The sequence below is a fragment of the Equus przewalskii genome, chromosome 19 (assembly GCF_037783145.1).
Source record: "Equus przewalskii isolate Varuska chromosome 19, EquPr2, whole genome shotgun sequence".
Taxonomy (NCBI): Eukaryota; Metazoa; Chordata; class Mammalia; order Perissodactyla; family Equidae; genus Equus; species Equus przewalskii.
In genome coordinates, this window is record NC_091849.1 from 42,735,135 (window position 1) to 42,747,296 (window position 12,162).

The 12,162-nt window shown below is 48.9% G+C and overlaps 1 protein-coding gene across 50 annotated transcripts in view; it reads left to right on the plus strand.

The window, feature by feature from the left end:
• Window positions 1-12,162, plus strand: part of TJAP1 (tight junction associated protein 1) — a 24,530-nt gene continuing 12,368 nt past the window's right edge. For 8 of the 50 annotated variants that reach the window (XM_070584665.1, XM_070584677.1, XM_070584687.1 and 5 more), the window contains exons 1-2: window positions 1-185; window positions 725-820. The gene's annotated coding sequence lies outside the window, so the exon portion shown is untranslated. Of the gene's footprint in view, window positions 186-613; window positions 633-673; window positions 821-9,817; window positions 9,929-10,019; window positions 10,141-12,162 lie in introns of those variants that run through there. The other 42 variants (XM_070584663.1, XM_070584676.1, XM_070584685.1 and 39 more) reach the window with 13 other exon arrangements.

The window sequence follows — 12,162 nt, forward strand, 5'->3', positions numbered from 1 at the left end:
CCGGGCAACCAAACCCTCCTCGTAGAAGATTCCCATCTTCCCGAACACCTGGCGCCCCAGTTCCCGGCCCGAGGCCACGCCTCCCCGTGGCCACGCCCCCGATGACGCGCGGCGCCTTGTGCGTGGGGATTCCCGCGGCCGTGGCCACTACCCGGCCTGCCCCGCGGCAAGATGGCGGCCTGAAGGTAGCGGGTAGCAGCAGAAAGTTTGTTGTGGGATTGGAGTAGTCGGGCCCGGAGGCTAGAGTTGGGGGCGGTCGTGGGGACACCAGCGTAGAGTAGGGGCGGAGGAGGGACTAGCTTCGGGGTTGAGAAGAGGAAATGGAATGGTGGAAGGTTGGAGGCGGAGAGAAAAAAAGAGGGAGATCGGGGCGAAGGGGAGGGGGCCCAGGGCCCAGTGGCGGGTCTGGGGGAGGGGGTCCAGGACTCAGGAACCCGAAGTAGGTGTGCAGGCCCTGGAGAAGCAGAGTCACGAATTGGAGGGGAATTTCTTAACGGAGCGTAAAGAAGCCTGGAGCTTGTGACCGAGGCCCGACTGTACTAGGCCGGTGCGAGAGGAAGGGGGGTCTTTTCTGTGGAGGAGGATAGTCGGGTAGGGAGGAAGAGAGACCTGGAAGATGCTGAGCAGGTTTGGTAAGGAAGGAACTAAAGCCAGTCAAATGACCCTCTTCCAGACTTAGATGAGCCTTTCCATAGTCCTATAGCAGCATCTGCCCCAATTTCAGCTGAAGACTCAGGGGCCCCAGAGACTGGAAGAAATCACAGAGCCTGCTTGGAAAGAAGAAGAGGTAGCAACTTGCCCCAGCCCAACCCCAGAGCGGGTAAGGTGGCCTCCATTGACAGGCTGGCATACTCCCTGGAAGCGGGATGCATGAGCCCCGAGTGATGCTGAGAATCATTTAATCTGAGAAGGGCCCTTTTCTATAGAGGTTGCCCTTTGCCTTTGGTCCCTAAATTAGTGTTCTGCTTAGATTGCGTGCTTTGTTTTGAGTGTTGGGTGTAGAATTGAGTCTTGTGTGCCTTTACCTGTGCAAGTGAACATGGGCAAGGGCCCAGAGATCAGGCTCAAAAAAAAGTATTTTAACACATCCCTGTCATAAGCAGTTTCTTACAGGCCTGCTGTATCTTCTTCCATCTCCCCATCACATCTCCACTTTGGCATCCTGCCTGATTGCCTGATTTGTAGTTGACAGATGGTGGGAAGTCTTGAGAAAACAAATTTCTGATGGTGTTCATTGACACTTTAGGTGCCTACTGTCACCAGCTCCTGAATTCACTCTTGTGGCATGTCTACTTCTCTTGATCTTTTCTTTTGATAGCAAGGGCTCATTGGTGTTCCTGTGAGGATGTGGATTTGGTAGGTAGGTGGGGTCAGAGGAGGGGGAAAGGCAGATTAGGATTAGGGAAAAGAAACCTAGATCAGTTTATGGTAAGAGGTCAAACTGACTGGTATAAAGCTGTGGGAACATTTACCACATCACTCTCTGTCCCTGAGACCCCTAGTTGAGAGCTGCTTTACAGTCTGGACCAGTGTGATGATGGAAGGAAAGGATTGTAGAACTTGCCTTTTTCCCTTCTCGTAGCTTTCTTCTCTTCCTTTGTATTTGCCCCATCAAACCACACTAAAAAAAAAAGAGAGAGAAATTCGTTTCACTAGCCAAACTAAGCATGGCTTGAGAGATAGTGAACTCTGTGCTGGAGGAAAGGGAAGGGGTCCGGAGCCACAGGGTGCAGTGATTCTGGTCTCTACTTCCTTTGATGCTCTGTGGTTATGCCCAAGCTAGAGTTTGGAGCAGGTTTCTTACTGAAGCCTGTTTCAGGACTGGCGTCTGCTCCATAATTGAACTAGGAGGCCTAGTTTGATCCATGACTCCTCACTAACCATCCCCCCCCCACCCCCAAAGGGCTACTCCAGACAGACCAACCAAATCATTGTTACTAGGCCAGCTTCTGTACCTTCAGATATCTGAGGAACTGATGCTCTTTAGCTGTGACTCCATTTCTAGAAGGCTGAGAACCTTCTCTTTCTGAGCACAATTTGTGGATCCCCCCTTAGAAATTGTGATCAGCAAGGACAGTGTGCACATAGAGATTAAGAGCACTGACTCTGGAGCCAGACTGCCTGGTTCAGATCCTCGATTTACCATTTGTAGCTTTGTGATCTTTAGATATTGCATTGCTTTCTGCGCCTCAGCTTCCTCATCCATGAAATGGGGATGGTAAGAGTACTGGTCTCATAGGGGTGTTGTGAGGGTTAAGTAAGTTAATACATTAATGTATTTAGAACAGTTACTAACACTCAATACACATTTGTTATTGTGATAGTCAGATCTCAGTACTAATTTCTGCTTCATAATTGAACCTGGTATGTCTATGGAGTACCTGTACTGATTTGGGCTGCTATCCTGATGTTAGAGAGATGAGGCACAGCTCTTGGATAGTGTAGATTTTGCATGAAATAGAATATCCTCATTAAGCTATTTAAAGTGATGTTAAAATGTCAGTGATTTCCTGTCTGAAGCTGTGAGGCTGTAGAATTAACTTCTTTGCAGTTGAGTGATAATAATAATAGTGCTTATTGAGCACATTCTATGTGCCTGGCGCTGTTGTAAGTCCTTTACATGTATTAACTAATTTAATTTTCATAACGACCCCATAAAGTATATACCGTTGTTATCCCCATTTTACAGGTGAATAAATAGAGATGCAGAGTGGTTAAGTAAGTTGTTCCAGGTCACCCAGCTGATAAGTGGCAGAATTGCATTTCACCCCAGGCAATCTGGCTTCAGCAACTGAACTTTTTTTTAATTTGGTATGAAGTTAACTTAAATATGCCTGGTGGCAGTTTGTATCTTTGTCATGGTGGTTATATGTACACCTGTTTTTGTTGTTGTTAGTGCTGTCGAGTGGATTCTGACTCCTAGTGACCCTGCGTATGCACAGGAGAGCGGAACCCAGCCCAGTCTTTTTGTGCCATCCTTTCACCTTCTGGCGCTGTATCGGACAGTGCTCCGCTGGAATTCACAGGGTTTTCATGGCCAATTTTTTTGGAAAGTGTGTGGCCGGATCCTTCTTCCTAGCCTGTCTTAGTCTGGAAGCTCTGCTGAAACCTGTCCACCATGGGTGACCCTTTGTATTTGAAATACTGGTGCCATAGCTTTCAGCATCACAGCAACATGCAGCCGCCACGGTATGACAACCGACAGATGGGTGGTGTGGTTCCCTGACCAGGAGCAAACCCAGGCTGCAGGGGTGAGAGCACTGAATCTTAACCACTAGAGCACCACGGTTGGCTTGTATACCCATATTGTAGTAACATTTTTTTGGTTAGTTAAAAAACGTTTTAGGAGCTGAGCTCTTCATCACAGCTCTCTCCTTTCTCTCAGAAATAGCAACTGGTGCAGGAACGGTAGTGAAGGAGCCATCTGTGCCACGTTAGCCAAATCTGGACTCTGCATGGTTCGACTTGGTGACTGCCCTTTGGAAAACCTTAGGCCTAGGTTGGGTGAGCAGACTGACATTTGGATCCATTCTTGGCGTGCCTTAAAGGGGTGTGTGTGTGTGTGTGTGTGTACATGTATAAATTAATGTAGATGTAAATATAAGGCTCGTTTCTGACTTTGATTACTGACATAAGCAGTTGAAGTAACTGTAGTGTTAAATTCGTAGACAGTTGGATGTCATCTTTCTTTTAAAAATAGCAAGTAGCAAACTACACAGAAAAAAAAGTGGCATTTTAAATAGCTTCCTCCACCCAGTTTGAGAGGAAAATGGAAAACAAAAGTGCTTCTACTGAAGCTTGTGTTGCCGAGGAAGGCCCTGGCGCAGTGCTGTAGTCTCTCCTTTTACCTCGGCTGGAGGCCGTGTGTAGTCTTGGGGTAGAGGTGTGCCCGAGGTTTGATTGACTGGCTTTCCTTTGCCCTGTATTTAAAACTCACTCTTCCCCTCCTTGTGAGTCATGTCCTGTCTATTTAACACGCCCTCAGGGCCCATCTTTTTCTTCAGTAAATGATTCTCCACCCTGCCGTCAGAGTAGACACGCGCCTGGTGTCTAACCAGATTTCAGGGGAATTGGGGCCTCAGACCTTAGGGCTTTCCCTGCAAATTCTGACCTGTGGTGACTTTTCTATTTGTTGTGGCACGTGTGATTTTGCGAGTTAGACAGTATTTGTCAGACTCTGCTCCCCTCCTCCATTAACTTAGGAGTCACATATCTCAGGATGATGTACTTTATCTTGATTTGTGCTGCTGTCAGCATGTTGAAACATGTTATCTCCTTAGACTACACCTTTGTGTTTTGGTAGAAGTCTTCAGACTTTCTGGATTCAGGTCACGTTTTAGCAAATGATTGAACTGCACAGTGAAGGCTGATGGATTTTGAGCTGATTCTCCCCCTTTGCTATTTTCTTTTTGTTGTTATCTAAATCAGTTTCTTCTCATAACACCCCTTATTCATGTACTGTCTTTGAATCTAATCCCTTCCCATCCTTCTCACCACCATATTTTGAGTGCCAAGGACCTCTGGGTAAACTGGGCCCTCATTTCTCACCTGGATTCAGCCTCTTACCAGCTCTCTGAACTTATCTCATTCTCTCTTGCTTCTGGGCCTTTGCAGGTGCCGGTTCTGCTGGTCCTGCTGGTCTGGAATGTATTCCCCCCTTCTCCCTTTACCTTCCCTTTTATCCTTCAGGTCTCAGTTTAAATGTCACTTCCTTTGGGATTCCACCTCCCTTTAGTGCCCTTCTGTGCTTACTTCTGTTTTAACACTTATGCTATATTATAATTGCCTGTTTAGTTGTCTGACTCTTACAAGACTTAAGTGCCCTGAGAATAGGACCTATGTCTTATTCAGTGTTATATTCTACCATTTGGGATAGTACAGGGCACATAATAGGTGCTTTATAATGCAGTGGTGCATATAGAATGAATGAAATGTGGTGGGTAGTCTCTCCCCACTCCAACCTATCTTCTTTGCTGCTATAGAAATTATTTTCCTATAAAAAACGTTGCCTCTTCCTTTAGAAATGCCATGGAGTCTCCCTTGTTTAGTCCCCATCTTTGGCTGGGCATGCAAAAAGGTTCTTTACACTCTGGCCCAAATCCAGCCCTCTAGCCTGAGTTGCTGCCACTCTAATTCATCTTCCTGATCTTCACTGCTCCTAAATTTCCTACAGCTCCTGAACCTGTTATGGCTATCCGCTTACTTTATTCTTTTTTGCTTGTGTGCTTCACTCTCTCCATAATGCTCAGCCTGTCTCTGAAACTTTGCTTATCCCCTAAGACCCAGCTCCTCTGTCACCTCCAATGAGAAGAATTCCCTGCTTTCCTTTCCTCCTCTTGGCCTCCACAGCACTTTGTTTGAACCTCTGTTCTGGTACTTACCATATTGTGTGGTAAGTTCTCTGTTTATTTGTCTGTCCCTTTCACTGCGCTGACCTGTAGAGGAGGGACCCTCCCTGATCTTGGGGTGGGGAGCTGGGAGTGGGATGAGGAGTATGATGGAGTCTGACTTTGGAGCTAGGCAGACCTAGTTTAAATTCTGACTCTGCCTATTACTAGCTGGGCGACTTTGGGGAAGTTTCTTAATCAGTAGGATCCCTGGTCTTGTCACCTATAAAGTGAGGATGACATTTTGTTTTTTGCAGGAGTATTGAGCATTAGAGATAAGTTCACAGCATGTAACATGGTGCCTAGCATATGAAGGAGACTCAGTACATATTTGTTGAATGAATGAATCTCACTTTGGAAAACTCAATGGATAAGAAAAGTCTTTGTTTTATTCAAGTTAGAATAATCCTTTTGATTTCTACCCAGTAGCCAGGAGCATTTCTGAGGTGGGAGTCAAATTGAGAGAGTCTCCTTTCTTGTGATGAAGCAATAAAAAAAGTGACATTGGGGACATCATCAGTGAGTAGCCTGTGCAAAATAAGATTGTTGATGTTTCTCCCCATCTCTTATGTTGTAATGTCTCCTTTGACAGATCGGGACATTCATGCGAGATAAGTGGTGACCTTGGTGGGTACAGGTGGGGGTGGGTAGGTGGCGGATTTGTAATGTGGTTAAGGCTGTGGATGACTGGATGGTGTGTTTGAGGATCCATGTTTCCTGATGTTTTATGGACTGAAAAATCTTGGGCGAAGCTGATGGAACACATCGAGACATTGAGGAAGCCAAACTTCTTGGCCTCAGTTTTCTTAGGGCTTGGATGACCTGGTGCCACAGACCAGGCTTAACTCAGATGCTCCCCAGAAATGGGGCTGGTAGCTGAGAATCACTGTCCATTCTTTGCTGTTTTGTTTTTAGTGTGGCTGATATAGGTCTTAGGGCACCAGTTCCCAACAAACATCAAAGAAGTTTGTTTCCGGAGATGTAGACCTCTTAATTGTGTAATGCCAGGTGGTGCTCCAGTCTGAGTTTACAATCAGCTGAGGAAGATATGTCTGACTTTTCAGGAGGGCAGCCTTCTTGTTTGGTTCCTAAACCCCTGCCCCAGGCAGGCATCTCTCCTCTGCTCTCAAAGCACTCACCACGCTGTAATGCAGGTGGCTCTTAACCTATCCCTCCCTCACGAGGGCAAGGTCTTCTATCTCTGCAGTTTCCTAGGGGCAAGGTCTTTTACTGAATGCTGAGCATTCAGGCCCTACGTAGTAGGTGCTGAGCAGTCTTGGTTGTTGTGGGCCCTGACCCAGTCCTTTCTCAGTGAGACTACAGCAGATAGGATCTATCTGGCGAAACCTTTTGGTTGGAAACTCTTAGGATGGAAGATCCTGCATAAAAAAAAAGGTGATAGCATTGACAATAGCATTCTGATTATTTTCCAGAGTTGAGTTAGTGTGGTGAAACCATCTTCCAGGTGCTTGGCTTCAGCTGTCTGCCTTTTCAGCCTTTTTATGTTCTAATATCAGGTCCTTGAGGCAGCAGGAAAGGGTTAAAAGAGGAGGTGAAGTACACACCTGTCTATTTTCTTGTTTAATTAGCATCTTCTAACAAGCCTTAGGCTGCTGGCGTCCTCTGTTATTCGTGAAGCTCCTTTTAGTGCCCCTTGTAATTGGCTTGCTTCTCTGGTTGGATCCTAGTCCTATCTCAGTGTGCTCCATGCCCACAGCCAGGACTTACCTCAATTTTGTTAATGCCTAGACAAAGCAAAAGGGTGAAACTGGTAGCTAAAAGTGGAGTGAAGGATTTCCCCTAAGCTCTATCCCTTGTCCCTTGGCGTGGAGTGCGCATGGCAATGTGGGCATATCTTTGCTGATGGCAGGAGTGATAAGCTGCATTGTATGTTAAGCAGATTTGAGAGGAGATTTGGTGAGCCAGATGGACTGGATTGTGTTGTGTACTTTTAGTCTTCAACAGGACTGAGTCTCCTGGACTGGCCATGAGTAGAAGAGTGAGGCCTCTTCTTTGTTAGTTACTATCTTGTAAGTGCCAACTGACTACTAGGTGACATTTGGGATCTGTAAAGGGCGTGGCCTCCTATTTGTGAAGAGCTCCTGTGCTCTTAGAGTGAACTGGGGCAGGCACTCACTGAGGGGAGGGACTGCCTCAAAGGAAATCACCCTACACCCGAAAGCCCTGTGGTTCCACTCAGCTAACCAGTAGGATAGAACTCTGTGCTTATCATTCTGGGTACTGAGCAGTGGCCTCTTTGCACCTTGACAGGTAAGCCAGGTGTGGAATTCAATCTGAGAAGCCTTTGAGAGTCTTTACCTCAGGGCAGAATTGTCGTGGCTTTCCTCTGGCTCCCTAGAGAAGACAGCTTTCTAGGTTTGCACTGGAATTGGAAACTGAGGGTTCTGTCCCAGTCTGTCTCTGTGTCTCTGGTCTTGGGCATGACTTGTCCTCTCTGTCACTTCAGAATGGGATAACTCCACTTGTTTTGTGGGCCTCACTAGGCTACAAGAATCAAAGGAAATATCATGGAAGGGAAAGTGCTTCCAGAATGGTAAAGCACAGTGTAGGTGCAGGGGCTTGTCCATTTCTCTAGGAATTTTATATTTTCATGGTAAATATAATTTATGTTCTTGTATAAAATACCAACCATACAGAAAAATGTACAAAATAAAAAGCCAAAAGACCTCCCTTTCTTTCCCCACTGCTCCTTTCTAAGCCCTTTCTCCAAAGATAGGAAACTACTGTTAACCATTTATCATGTATCCTTCTAATCATTTTTGTGTACTGCTAGACATCCTCATCGTGTATCGCCTCTAAAATAAACAGAATTCAATAGTAGTACATACTGTTCTTCAACTTGCTCTGTTCACCTTACAAGTTACCCAGGAGTCGGGTAGTCCCTGTTGGAACCTTTGAGGAGCCTGGTTGTAGCTCTTTCCCAGCTTGGTGGGTTCCTCTGGGACTGGCTCCTCAGAAGGGCTGGAGAAGCTTTCCTGGAGGTTCTCACCACAGCAGGCCCCTGGTTATCTCTGAGAGATTGTTTTATTCTGAGATGAAATTTTCTGGCAGGAGTGCCCTTCAGTGGGAATCAGGATGGATATAAGTGCCATGTGGGCATCAAGATTTCCATCTCTCGTGTTGTTTTGCCCCTTCACTCCTTCATTTTTGGCTGAGAAGAGAGTAAAATTAGCTGATTTCCCAACCTCTATTTTAGTGCAGAGAGAGTCAGTGGTTTCTGAAAGCTTGGCATAGCTGGGTCATTTGCTGCTCTACCTTTTGAAAGTAAACCAGACCCAGCTGGTGTTTTTTGATTTCTTTTTTTGTGGGTGAGGATTGTGAAGGTGGCCTGTGAATGGCCGTGCTTTCTTGGCAGTCCAGGGAAGAGGTCAGAACCTACAGGAAGCGTTGTCATCTTCTCTTCCAGCTGGTTATCTCACCCTCCGCAGTCAGGCCTTGGCCTTTTGAGCTCTGGGGCTGTTGTCAGAGCAGTTATGAGGAGCCCAGTAAGTAGGCTGTTCCATTGGGAAGCCTATTGGAGGCTTTTCCTGCCTGCGTTAATCATTAACTTAGGCTTGGGAGAGGACCAGGCCCATCTGTGGGGCCAGGGTGGTCACTGTTCTCCCCTTTCTACCCTGAGACATCTGCAGGGCTTTCTAGACCAAAGGGAGAATCCCTCTCCTGTGTTTTCCTTGCCAACACGTTTCTCTATTAAGCACAAGCACTGTTGACTGATAGATTTGCCAGAGCTTTCTTATCCTCTTGCCCCAGGGGTCACGTCTTGTGGGGTCTCTGGCACTCAACTGCTGTGGCCACATTTGCCTTGAGATCTCTAAGCCAGGGTGTGTCACTTCCCCTGGGTGGTTCTGGAGGCTTCAGGAAGGTGTTTTCTACTGTTCCCTGGGCTTGCTGTGGTGGGAACACTAGCCTTTCTGGCTGTTGCACATGCTGAGGGTATGGACTAGTTCCTGTGGGAATCTGGGAAGCCTGGCTGTGGCAGGGCCTTTATCCTCACTCTGTGCGTTCCTCTGGAGCTAGCTTCCTGGGCAGCACCATCCCTTGGTCCTTTCAGAAACTGAAAAGTGGCAGTGTGCCACCTCTTCCCTTGACTGGCCCAGCTCTGGGCCAAGTCACACACTGCCGCATTATACTGTGCTTTCGATGGAGCTCTTGTTGCAGCCTCTGGTCCCTGGGCCAGTTCTCTCTAAGCCCCTTTCCTTGGAGCCTGTGGGAGGTGGTGGGGTAAACTCTGCTGGCCCAGGCAGGGGATGGGTGGCAGCTGCAGCTGTGGGTGGCTTTGTTCTTACAACTCAGCTTTCAGGACTCTGGTGGAACCTGGCAGCAGTGTTCAGGGAATAGGCAAGACAGGGGAGCTGCCCCCTGCTACCCCCTTCTACAGCAGCTGTCCTCTCTTTCTGTTGACCAACCAGAGAGCCTTGTTACCTGGGGTCAGCAAGCTGGACTCGCTGGTTGGCAGGGGGAGTGCTGCACTTCCACCTTGCTTGATTTCTGGATGGGAGACAGCCCCTGAGGGTCCAGTGGTAAGTCTGGGGAGTGTCCCCTGTCAGGAGAGTGCAGTGTGTGTCCTTGGGCATCCTGCGGCTGGGCCTGCCTTCTGCTCTCTCTTTGTAGCTCCGGATTTGGGCTGCTCACAAACCAAGCTGTCTGTTTATATGGAGTGCCTGGAGGGCGTCTGCCATGAGTCTGTCGCTAACCAGGAGAGCTGGCTGATTGGGGAGAAGACACTAACCCTGTGAGTCTGACCTGGGCCAGCTAACCTGCTCTGGGGGTACCACCAGCAATGCCTCTGTCCTCCCTTCTTCCCTGCAGCCTGCCTGCCCCCTCCCCTTAGTTTACATCATAGCATCTCCTCTGCTCTCTTGGTCTTACTACTGGGTTCCTTCCGCCTTCCTGGTCTCCTCGCTGTGGGTGGGGATGTGCCCCCTCCACAGCCAGGAGAGGGAGGCCTCCTACGCACAGTCATCTGCCAGCCTGCTGCTGGACTTTGCACCCTTCCCTCAGTCAGTACCAGGGCTCTCAGTTCTCCCTTAAAACAGAATTGGTTAGAGTTTCTGTTTCATCTGCCTTTAGCACCATGGAGTTTGAGAATATCCCTCAGTTACCATGCTGTTTCTGTTTCACACCTCAGAGACAGAGTGGCAAAGGAATTTTCTTCTAGACCAGGTAGTTTCCTCTGTCAAGAGGGGAAGACTGAATGATGTCCCTATTGTTCTCACCGCAGGATGATAATTTAGGATCGACTGCAGAGTTCTCCTTGGGGTTGAGGAGGTTGCGGAAAACCTTGGCCTGGCTTTGAGAAATTCCCTGAGGGGAAGAGGGAAGCTCCTTAAAAGCTGGAGCTCAGAACCAGGTACCCATCTGAGATGTAGCTCCCATTGGTGACCGTTGCTCTGGGAGGTGGAGTGGGTGGAGTTTGGCCCCCCACCACCTTCCACGTCTGGAGTTTCAGGTGGACTTTATCCCAAAGAGCTGGGAAGGGCGCCTCAGCCAGGCGGGGCAGGACCTGGCTTTGGACTCCTCAGGGAGCCTTGGTCTCAGACTGGGAGATTGGTGAACAGCCTGCCATGGAGAAGCTCCTGCCACACTCCTTTCTCCCCCCAGGCTTAGAAAGGAGAAGGGGCTTCTGGAGATAGCAGGAAGGCCGATTGCTCGGGGCTCCCTAGTATTCTGCACAGGTAACTCTAGAAAGACACTGTCTCTAGCCTTTGAGGCAGTGCAGTGTGAGCTAGGCTGGACCCCCTGTGGGCTAGGAAGGCCCTCTAAGTGGGTTCTACTCCCTGTGGGCTAGGAAGGAGAAGGCAGGGAGCTGTCTACCAGCATGGGATGGGAGATGGGAGTGTGTCCGTGTGAGAGGGTGTAGGTGCTGCACAGAGTATAGGGACCCTGAATAGGGAGTGAGCAAGCTGGAGTTTGCTTTCTTGGCCCTGACTAGGAAAGCAAGAGAGGCCTGGAGTGGAGGGCTGGTTCAGGGCCACCGCTCACTGTGCCCTTCCTTAGAAGAGGGCAAGGGGACTAATGTCAAGTGCTGGTTATGATCTTGGGGATTTTTCTGGCCCTCCCTTTATGAGGGGTGGGGGAGTTTGGTTTGTTTGGACCATCATCAGTAGTCTTCAGCCCCTTTGTTCCTGTCAAGTGTTTGCTTGAATGAGAGGCCAGGTGGATAGACTTGAGGTATTTGCTCAGGTGGGGAGCCAGGTGAGCTCTCAGGTCACCAGCATTCGTTCTGAGTTCTTAGGATTATTCTGGGGCAGAATAATTTCCACCCATTTTGGCTTTTAAAAACCTGTCAGTCTGTTCCACTTAGAGCAGGCAGGGGGCAGGTCAGGGCCACAGGCAGCTTGTCCCAAGAGGGTGAGGTTGTACTTGCCCAGAGGGGTGGCAGGCATGGCTGTTAGGGGGGCAGTGGGGCTGGTCTGGGCACAGACTGGCATCTTCTAGTCTAGTCATCGGCCCAAAGCAGAGCCTGCCCAGGCTCCACCCCATGCTCTGCTGGCTGCTTGCCCGCCACGTGCCCAGGATTGCTGAGGGCCTTGCTCATGTAGCTCAGGAATAGCTGCATGCTGGGAACTGGGGGCTGGGGGTGAGCGGGAGGGGCATCAAAGATGGTGAGGGGAAGGCTGAACCCAGTCGGCTCTGGGAGGATCAGCTCACTGTGCTGGGGGACTGTTCTGCTCTTCGCTGACAGAGTGGAGAGGGCTCATATTCATGGTGGTGGGGTTCCTTGTGAGCAATCCCCAGGGCCCCTGCTGTGTCA